Below are 11,724 nucleotides of genomic sequence, written 5' to 3' on the forward strand. Positions count from 1 at the left end.
TCGAGGCCGAGGAGAGAGAAGAGGCAACGATGGTGGAAGGACCATCAACCTCGATGAACCATGTGCCCAAGTCCACCTCGGATGTGTGGGCGCCGACTAGGAGCAGTGGTGGTATATGTACTCTGGTGCTAGCAACCACATGACGGGCTCCAAGACATCCTTCTCTGAGCTCGACGACGATGTTACCAGTACGGTGAAGTTTGGTGATGGCTCAAGGGTGGCTATCCAAGGGCGCGACACCATCATCTTCAGATGCCAGAATGGGGAGCACCATGTGCTAATGGATGTATATTACATTCCGTAGTTGTGTTCCAGCATCATCAGCATTGGTTAGTTAGATGAGCGCGGTAGCAAGGTACTAATCAAGGATGGAATCCTTAGGATTAGGGACCAGGAGCAACGACTTCTCGCCAAGGTAAAGAGGTCCCTAAACCAGTTGTACCTGCTTGACCTAAAGGTAGAGCAGCCAGTGTGCCTGGCGGCAAGACACTCCGAGGAACCATGGATGTGGCATGCCTGGTTTAGACATCTCAGCTTCGACGCGCTTGGTCAGCTGGAGAAGATGGTCCGAGGGCTACCCCACATCAAGCACAAAGGCGAGCTGTGTGATAGCTGCTTGGCTAGGAAGCAGAGGAGGCTACCATTCCCAAAGGTGGCCAAGTATCACATGAAGAATGCTCTCGAGCTCATCCACGGTGACCTCTACGGGCCGATCATGCCTGCTACAAACGGTGGTCGGTGGTACTTTCTCCTACTCGTGGATGATTGCAGTTGCTACATGTGGCTGCAACTCCTTACGAGCAAGGACGAAGCGGCGACGGCGATCAAGAAGTTCAAGATGCGCGTGGAGGCCGAGAGTGGCAAGAAGCTCCATGTGCTGAGGACTGATCGTGGCGGTGAATTCACTTCGGTGGAGTTCGCTGCGTACTGTGCGGATCTGTGTGTGGAGCGACACCACACCATGCTGTACTCACCACAACAGAATAGCGTGGTGGAGCGACGGAACCAGACGGTGGTCGGCATGGTCTGATCCAAGATGAAGCCTAAAGGCATGCCGACAAGGTTCTAGGGGGAGGCAGTGACCACGGAGGTGTTCATCCTCAACCGTGCTCCAACCAAAGCCCTAACAGGCAGGATGTCATTCGAAGCTTGGTATGGGCGCAAGCCGAGCGTGTCCTTCCTTTGGACATTCGGCTGCATCGGCCACGTCAGGAAGACGAAGCTGAACCTCACTAAAGGGGACCATGATGCCTAAGAGGGGGGTGAATTAGGCAACTTAAAAATCTAACTCTAAACTATGGCCTCTTTTTCTAACCCTAGCAAAACCTATGCAAAAAAACTGTCTAAATGTGCAACTATGGTTTTGCTAGTGTGTTGCTATCTCTACCGCAAAAGGAGTAATACAATCAATGTAAATGCAGAAGCTAAAGAGCAAGGAAGAGATATGCAAACTCCCATCGACGACTCTGGTATTTTTACTAAGGTATCGAGAAGCGTGCAAGCTTTCTCCTAGTCCTCATTGGAGCCCCTTGCAAGAAAACCCTCGCAAGGGCCAACCTCCCGGGTGGGTAACTCTATGGATAGCCTTGGGCCTCCCCCACGCGCAAGTGGGTCTCTGACGTGTCTTCCGGTAAGTCTCTCCCGGATGCTCCCCGCCGTCTTCACTATCAAGCTTCCGACTAAAATGCCGCGGGCCTTGTTCCCTCTAGTACATGGTGGTGGCCACACCACAAACTCGGTTGGTGTGATCTCGCAAGACTATAAGCCCCTCTGATGTACAACAATGGTGTGCGCAAGCACCGAGTGGTAAGAGGTATGCAAACCTCACTAAACACTAGGCCTAAACCTAGAGCAAGCGCATAAGTGGTGGTCTAATCAACCTAAGCACTTCGCAAATCACCTAATAAAACACTAAGCACTATGCAAGTGGAGATCACTAAAATGATATATCAACACCCTTGATATGTTTCCTCAGCTCCACACATTTCAAATGGCCGGTTGGGGGGTCTATTTATAATCCCCACTGAGAAAGTAGCCGTTAGGGACAAAATCCTGCTTTTCTGCTACTGATCGGACGCTGATCATGTCCTGACCGGATGTGTCTGGTCGTCCCGACCGTTGGAGCCGTGATCCACTGATCGGACGCTGCCAGCGTCCGGTCGCAATTTCACCGCTCTGGAACCTCTTTGTACTCGATCGGACTCTGTTGTCCTATGTCCAGTCGATCTACCACCAACATCCAGTCTAGCGTTCGGTCATGCCTGTTGCCAAGCCTCTTGATTGGAGCGTCCGATCACTTTCCTCCAGCGTCCGGTCCAGCTCCCGGTCACATATGTGAGCTCATTTCTTTGCGATCTTGCGTACAGCTTGGTTCCTATCTTTGTGCTTGGACTTTGCTTGATATCTTGGGTCTTCTCTTGTGCTCCTAGGGTCTTGCTTATGGTGTTGATCATCGGATCATCACGTCGCCTTTGTTCAAGTCACGTCTTGCACCCTATTGAACTATAAAATAATTACTTGCAAATTCATTAGTCCAATTTTGGTTGTGTTGGTCATCAAACACCAAAATCCAAAGTAAATGGGCCTATGGTCCATTTTCCTTACAATCTCCCCCTTTTGGTGATTGATGACAACACGACCAAAACAAGCAAATAATAAAAATTTGGAATTTAAAAACTATCTATTTGCTAGGATGCAATGCAAGGGGTAAGGTTATATGATGCTAAAAGATACTACTTGTAATACTAGAAGATACCACTTGAAAGCTTATCTTGCCCTTGCAAATGTCCCCATGTGGCATTATGGATTTAAGCCTTGCTTCCTACAAATTATCCCCATTACATAGACTAATCCATAATCCACTATCCTCCCTTTCTCGGACCATCACCACTTGAAGACCAATACCACTTGTAAATAATTATCATCTAGCTTTTGGTCCTACAAATGAGTGCTTGCTTTTGGTCCTCTAAATTCTCCCCCTTTAGAATCAAACACCAAAAATGAAGACATTAGTACCTCAAGGGAGGGTCAAACTTTGTGATCCTTTTGTGTGTAGAGTGAAATAGGTCACAAAATTTGACTCTCACATTATATAGATTAAGCTCCCCCTAAATATATGCATACATATGGTAGAAGGCAAAGCATATGCATAATTGGCAAATTATTGCTCAAGGGAATTTAATCTATATAATGCATGGAGAAAGCATATAAATATCAAAATGAAATCAACATGATGATATCGGTTTAGAAATACCACATGTGGAAACCAATTTGATTTCTACCACTTGCTATAGGTGGTGGATATTTGAAGTATGATGCTTAACTCCGGGGACTCCATTTTCCTTACAATGAGACTACTACACACATGATAAGCTTGAAAAGGTGTTAGTCTCAAAGCATCCAACTTGTAGAGTAAACTCCCCCTAAATTTGTGCACACAAATATGAAATACTTGTAGGAAACATGCACATTGATTTTAGAATTAATAATACCACTTGAAAGATGACATCTCATGAATGAGAGAATCATTTTCGAAGATGATATTTGGGAGAGATTATCTACAATTTGTACTTTGGCACATATTAGATGAACAATTGTTATGCAAGCTATGTGCCGTGCTCCTAAACAATTTTAAACCATGTAGGTTTGCTCCAAGGGTCAAGAATGAAACCGAGCAAGCCTACCATAGGATATACCTAGTGTATGCATGACAAAAGATATAAGTATGCAAATGCAAACATAGGCATGAATAGTAACTAGATGCTTAAAGATACCAATTTGTAAGAAATACCACTTGTAGGAAATGCAAATTGATACTACTTGAAAGAAATTGAATCTAGTTACCTAACATGGGAAGGGGAATTTGGGTCCATAGTATTCACTAACCCACGTGGCAATGATTTTGTCTATCATAATGCACCCCATGAAATGCACCCATACTTTGCCAAGTCTCCAAATTCCCCGATGTCCATCGGACTTCTCACTTCCCTTTCAGGATCCAAACCTTCTTGGTGCTCTTCATGTTGGAGATGATTTCCTTTGGCACCCAAAAGCATTTGACCCCATTGTTGGCTTGCTTGTTCACCTTGATGGCCACCTTGTCATTTTTCTTCTTCTTCAAGAGATAAGGTGTGGAGGCCTTCTTGTCCACCTTATTGGTGTAGGTGTTGGAGAGCTTGCTTGTTTGCTTTTTCTCCTTCCTCTTTGCTCCTCCCCCATTCTTCACCTTGCACTCATAGGACTTGTGGCCTTCCTTGTGGCACATGTAGCAAACCATGGTTTGTCCTTCATCAAGCTTCTTCACTTCCTTGACAGTGTTATCTTGATGGAGTTGGGCTTGCTTCACCTTACCTTTCACTTGAGTCAAGTCCTTGGTGAGGTGAGCTACTTTTTGCTTGAGTTGCTCATTCTCCTTTGCAACCTCTTGTGTGCATGTATCTACAACAACTTTCTCAACACAAACTTGGTTGCACAAAGGTGAGTCTAAACATAAATCATTACAAGAAGTAGAGACATCCTTTTTAGACATGTTAGAACTTTTCCTTTTAGATGCCTTAGTGGGAGTTGTACTAACGGCTTTAAGATTAGCAACTTTATTAGTTAGCTCATCACAATGTTTGCACATGGTTTCCATTTTAGCAAGCAAACTTTTATAAGCATCTTGTGAGCTAGCTACTTTTTCTTTTAATTTTTCATTTTTCTTTACAAGTTGCTCATCATTGATTGTGCATGCATTTGTTGTTGCACTAGCCTCAAGTTGCTCAATTTTAGTAGATAGTTGAACATTAAGATTAGCAAAATTCTCATATTGTTCAAGCAAAGTTTTGTATACTTTTTGTGAACTATCTAGCTTTTCTTTTATTTTCCCGAGCTTCTTTTGTTGACTAGTGCAAACTTTAGCATAATTAAGGTTTTGTTGCACAATTTCTTCATAAGAAGGCATTTCATCATCACTATCACTCTCACTAGAGGATGAGCTTTCGTTACCTTGTGCCATAAGGCACACACGAGAAGAGCTTGATGATGAGTGCTTGCGCCCTCGCCTCTTGTGATGGTGTTCTTCTTCACTTGAAGAATCATCCCATGACCTTATTAATGTGAGGGCTTGGTTCTTGCATGCCTTCTTCCTTGTCTTGGGTGTGGGCTTGTTTGGACAAACTTTCACAAAGTGCCCCAACTCACCGCATCCATAACATCCTCTTTTTCTTTGTTCATTTCTTTGATTGGTGAAGATGATATCTTGAATTTGGATGGGCACACCCTTGACATTGAGCCTTTCAATCATCTTCTCCACCTTGTTGATAAGTTTGATTGATTCTTCATCAAGGTCGGAGGTGGAGGAGGAAGATTGATCATCACTTGAATCTTCATCATCATCACCTTCATCATCATCTTCTTCTTCACTTGAGGAGCTTGAGCTTGAGCTTGTCTCAACTTGCTTGCTCTTCATCTTCTTTTTCTCGCTACATGCGAGAGCTTTGCCTTTTCTTGATGAAGACGCTTCTTCTTGACCCATCTTGCATGACATTTCAAATGCCACTATCTTGCCAATGGCTATGTCCGGGGTTATGGTGCTCAAGTCCTCCATGTTGTGAAGGATGGTGATGATGCTTGTATATTTCTTTTGTGGTAGCATGGAGATGATCTTCCTCACAATGTCCGCATCATCTAGCTTTGTTAATCCTATAGAATGGAGTTAATTGATAATTAGATTTAAACGAGAATACATATCACGAACAAGCTCATCATCATTCATTTTGAAGGAATCATAATTTTATTTAGCTAGACAATGTTTTTGCTCACGGGCATTACTTGTGCCATCATGGAGCTCTTGAAGTTTTAACCAAATTTCATGTGCCATATTTAAAGTAAATACTTGGTTAAACATATCCATGCTAAATGATTCAAACAAGCAATTCTTTGCTCTAGCATTGAAATTAATTTCCTTTTCATCACTCTTTGTGGGTTTATCGGGATTCTTAATGGGTTTCATCCCATCACGAGTGACTCTTCAAACTCCCAAATCAATTGCCTCAAGGTAGCAAGCCATTCTATCTCTATAATAGGGGAAGTTAGTGTCGTCAAAGTGCGGAGGCCTAGAGGTATACATCCCAACCACTCTAAGTAGCGTCGGCTCAACAGCGGTTAAGCCAAAGGTCCAAATTGAGCCAACCGGCTTTGATACCAAGTGAAGGGGACCATGACGCCTAAGAGGGGGGTGAATTAGGCAACTTAAAAATCTAACTCTGAACTATGGCCTCTTTTTCTAACCCTAGCAAAACCTATGCAAAAGATAAACTATATAAATGTGCAACTATGGTTTTGCTAGTGTGTTGCTATCTCTAATGCAAAAGGAGTAATACAATCAATGTAAATGCGAAAGCTAAAGAGCATGGTGGAGAGATGCAAACTCCTATCGACGACTCCGATATTTTTACCGAGGTATCGAGAAGTGCGCAAGCTTCCCCCTAGTCCTCGTTGGAGCCCCTCACAAGGAAACCCTCGCAAGGGCCTAGCTCCCGGTCAGGTAACTCCATGGATAGCCTCGGGCCTTTCCCACACGCAAGTGGGTCTCCGACATGCCTTTCGGCAAGCCTCTCTAGGATGCTCCCTGCTGTCTTCACTATCAAGCTTCTGGCCGAAACGCCATGGGCCTTGTTTCCTCCGCTACATGGTGGCGGCCACACCACAAACTCGGTTGGTGTGATCTTGCAAGACTACAAGCCCCTCCGATGTACAACAATGGTGCACGCAAGCACTCGAGTGGTAAGAGGTATGCAAACCTCACTAAACACTAGGCCTAAACCTAGAGCAAGCGCATAAGCGGTGGTCTAATCAACCTAAGCACTTCGCAAAAGCACCTACGCTAATCACCTAATAAAACACTAAGCACTATGCAAGTGGAGATCACTAAAATGGTGTATCAACACCCTTGATATGTTTCCTTAGCTCCACACACTTCAAATAGCCGGTTGGGGGTCTATTTATAAGCCCCACTAAGAAAGTAGCCGTTGGGGACGAAATCCTGCTTTTCTGCTACTGACCGGACGCTGATCACGTCCTGACCAGATGCGTCTAGTCATCCCGACCATTGGAGCCACGATCCACTGATCGGACGCTGCCAGCGTCCGGTCACATGCCACCGGACGCGTCCGGTCGCAATTTCGCTGCTCTAGAACCTTTTTGTACTCAACCGAACTCTGTTGTCCTATGTCCGATCGATCTACCACCAATGTCCAATCATGCCTGTTGCCGATCCTCTTGATCGGAGCATCCAGTCACTTTCCTCCAGCGTCCGGTCCAGCTTCCAGTCACCTCTGTGAGCTCGTTTCTTCGTGATCTTGCATACGGCTTGGTTCCTATCTTTGTGCTTGGACTTTGCTTGATATCTTGGGTCTTCTCTTGTGCTCCTAGGGTCTTGCTTATGGTGTTGATCATCGGGTCATCACGTCTTCTTCGTCTAAGTCACGTCTTGCACCCTATTAAACTACAAAACAATTACTTACAAATTCATTAGTCCAATTTTGGTTGTGGTGGTAATCAAACACCAAAATCCAAAGTAAATGGGCCTAGGGTCCATTTTCCTTACACTCACCAAGCTAGAGGACAAGAGCACACCCATGGTGTTCCTAGGCTACGCGGAGGGTACCAAGGCATACCAGCTCTACGACCCACGTGAAGACAAGGTGCTTGTCTCACGCGATGTCGTGTTCGATGAGGAGGCAGCTTGGGACTGGAGCAGTCTGAGCACGGGGGAAGCTAGCGGCTTCACCAACACCTTTGTCGTCGAGCACCTGGTCATCCACGATGGTGGAGACGCTGGGGAAGAGGTGCCGAGCACTCTGACAGTAGAGCCAAGCACTCCTAGAGCAGTGCCGAGCACTTTGAGAGGGATGCCAAGCACTCTGGGAGGAGTGCTAAGCACTCCTAGAGGGATGCCAAGCACGTCGGGAGTGATGCCAGGAGGTTCTGCAGTGGTGGCGACCACTATAGGATGGGTGCTGAGCACTCCCGTGGCAGAGCCAAGATGTCTTTGTAGTGGTGCCGACCACTCTAAGACTAAGGCTGAGCACTCCTATAGTATGGTTGAACATTGCAAGAGTTATGATGAGCTATCTAGAAGTAGTGCCAAGCACTGCAACTAGGGTACCAAGCACTCAAGGTGCTATGCCGAGCACTCTGGCAGGATAGGGAACTCCATCAATGTCGATTGAGTTTGCCTCACCTCCAAGTGACATCACTGAGTTCATGGATGCCTTCCATGAAGGTGAGGAGGTGCAGTATAGGACCCTCAGGACTGGCTGGTCGGCTGCTCAATGATGCAGAGCTGCTGCTCATCAGTGCAGAGGAACCACCCACGTTCACGCTAGCTAGCAGGACAAAAACTGGCGATGAGTGATGCTAGAGGAGATGAAGGCGATTGAGGAAAACAAGACATGGCAGCTCATGAATCCACCTCTAGGATGCCGTCTGATTAGCCTAAAGTGGGTGTACAAGGTCAAGCGGGACGAGCTAGGCGTGCCTCGTCACTCGAGGCTTTGTTCAGCGCGAGGGCATCAACTTCGAGGAAGTCTTTGAGCCAATACCGCACATGGAGTTGGTCCGTTTGCTACTAGCCTTGGTAGCAGAAAAGGACTAGCATGTCCATCACTTGGAAGTTAAATCAGGCTTCCTCAATGGTGAGCTGGTGGAGACGGTCTTTGTCAGGCAACCTCCAGGTTTCGCCACCAAGGGAGAGGAGCATTGGGTGCTTCGACTGCACAAGGCGCTCTATAGGCTACGGCAGGCCCTATGAGCATGGAATGCCAAGCTTGATGCCATGCTGGGCGAGCTTGGGTTTTAGCGGTGCACAATCGAGCACGCTCTATACATGCGGCGATAGTGAAGGAGAAGCTCGTCGTCGGTGTGTATGTGGATGACTTAATCATCACTAGCGTGCGCACAGAGGACATCAATAGCTTCAAGCGCGAGATGGTGGCTTGTTTTCAAATGAGCGATCTCGGTGCACTCTCCTACTACCTTGACATCAAGGTAAGACAGGGGAAGGAGGAACCCATGCTCGGTTAGAGCGCGTATGCCTCTAAGCTATTGGAGAGGAGCGGCATGGCTAAGTGCAAGCCATGCGTGACTCCAATGGAGGAGCGACTAAAGCTAACAAAGGCCAGTACCATGGTGAAGGTGGATGCAACACTCTACCAGAGCATCATTAGTGGTCTGGGCTACCTAGTCCACCAAGGCTAGACATTGCGTTCACCATGGGCTACGTTAGTCGCTTCATGGAGGATCCCAGAGAGGATCACTGGGCTATGGTGAAGCGGCTACTATGCTATGTCAAGGGGACGGTAGATCAGGGGATCATCTTCCCAAAGACCAGCGGGAGTAGGCTATAGCTCACTGTGTTAAGTGATGTAGACATGGCGAGGGACATCGACGGATGATGGAGCACCTCTGGCGTGCTCTTCTTCCTCGGGTCGACCCCAATTTCATGGATGTCGCTGAAACAGAAGGTGGTGGAGCGAGGTAGAGTACGTAGTGGCGGCCATAGTGGTGTGCCAAGTTGTGTGGCTGCGCCAGCTGCTGGACGAGCTGACCGACGTGGAAGCTCACCGACTAGCACTGATGGTGGACAACCAACCCGCCATCGCCCTCGTGAAGAATCCGGTTGATGATGTCTTGGTTGGCCATGGGGGTCACATGTTTCCTTCATGTGGAGCTAGGATCCTGTGAGGCTCCACACTGCTCTAAGCATGAGTTTCTCCTAGAGAGCCTTCATGTTCTTATTCTTAGCGAAGCTTCTTTGGTGTGCGGCTGATTGCCCACTTGTAGGAGGATGAGATTGAAATCCCTCCTCTTGAATTATTGGTGGACGACGTCGTAGCCCTTGTTGACTTTGCTTCTGCTAAACCTTCGCCTGAGGGTTGCTAGATATATGCGATCCTCAGGGCCCGTATAGTTGGGCAGAGGTGTCGGCTAGAGCGCACCAACTTCTAGTAGGAGGTGTTGGCTATCCCTTTGCTCTAGCACTCGAGATTGGTGATGAGGGAGTGCTCGGGGGGGATGTTATGTTTTTTCTTGCGGTATCCTCCGAGTGCTCTAGGCTTTGGGACTGCGTTGATTGGGCTCATGGATGAGATTGTTCCAGTTGTCCCTAGAGTTACGTTTGTTCTTGTGGTACCCTTGTTTGGATTGTCGAGGGTGGGGTCTAGTCATTTTTTAGATGGGGCTTTTCTCTTGTGAAGGTTTGGAGATTTGAGAGGCATTTTTTAGTGTGGGGAGGTTGAGGATTGCGGCTATTGTTATGGTTGCTGATCGACCCATTGGGTGGATTGGGTGGTATTTATAGGGTGAACCGGTAGTTGGATTTTGGTGTGGTAGTTTGTTTTTAATGTTGATTGGGTGGGTGGTTTGTTTATGGAGCATTTAATCTCAGTCGATTCGTTTCTTGATGTAGTGGTGAATGCGGCTGATTTATGAGAGATTGATGTTTTGTTGATGAGGTTGGTGTATGGAGTGAATGCGTTGTTTGAGGTGATTGGTCTTGTTTTTGAATTTTGATGGTTGATTTAGTATTCTTGTGCACCCCCTTTTGTTTTTGTGTTGTTGGATTTTGAGTCGGCGGTACGAGGATGCCCTTTAGTTGGAGTTGTTTTGCTTTATGAGGGTGTTCGTGTGCTTTGACCCTCGTTTCCATCCTTTTGTTTTGAGGATGGGTGGCACTGTGTCCGCCTTTTTGTCTTGGGGATGTGGGGGGTTTACGTTGTGAGCCAGTGGCGTTTTGCGAGGGTGCTCACTTGTTTTAACCTTCGGGTCCACCCCCATCTTAAGAGCGGTTGGGGTTTGCTTTTGTGACCCCCTGGCATTTTGCGAGGGTGATCACTTGTTTTGACCTCTGCTTTTGTGAGCCCCTAGCGCTTTGCAAGGATGCTGAATTATTTTGACCTCCGTGTCCATCCTTATCTTAAGGGAGGGTGGGGTTTGCTTTTTGTGAGCCGTTGGCTCTTTGCGAGGGTGCTCACTTGTTTTGAACTCCACATTCGTCCTTATCTTAAGGGTGGGTGGGGTTTGCTTTTTGTGTGCCCCTGGCGCTTTGGGAGGGTGCTCATTTGTTTTAACCTCTGCGTCTATCCTTATCTTAAGGGTGGGTGGGGTTTGCTTTTCTGAGCCCCTGGCGCTTTGCGAGGGTGCTCACTTGTTTTGACCTCCGCGTCCATCCTTATCTTAAGGGCGGGTGGGGTTTGCTTTTGTGAGCCCCTGGCGCTTTGCGAGGGTCCTCACTTGTTTTGATCTCCGTGTCCGTCCTTATCTTAAGGGCAGGTGGGGTTTGCTTTTGTGAGCCCCTGGCGCTTTTTGCGAGAGTGCTCACTTGTTTTGACCTCCGCGTCCTTTCTTATCTTAAGGGTGGGTGGGGTTTGCTTTTGTGATGTTTGGAGGAATGTTTTGTACAGAGCGGGGGTTGGGAGGTTGGAGACCCTGCTTGGTATAAATCTTTACCTGTGCTTTTTTGTCGTGAGGGTGGGTTAGCCGTGATCCACCCATTTCGATGAAGGTTAGAGTTTTGGGGGATAAATATTAAACTAGAGGGTAGAGCGACGACATCATTAAAAAACCTTGCACCCCTTCGCAAGAAAAAAGAGTGCAGCGCTGAGTTTTTTTATTGTTGAATGAAAAAAGGAAAATTACATTGTGCGAGCGCACGCCAAGGCACCGCTAGGGATAGTATTTTCG

Source organism: Miscanthus floridulus, chromosome 4 (assembly GCF_019320115.1).
Source record: "Miscanthus floridulus cultivar M001 chromosome 4, ASM1932011v1, whole genome shotgun sequence".
Taxonomy (NCBI): domain Eukaryota; kingdom Viridiplantae; phylum Streptophyta; class Magnoliopsida; order Poales; family Poaceae; genus Miscanthus; species Miscanthus floridulus.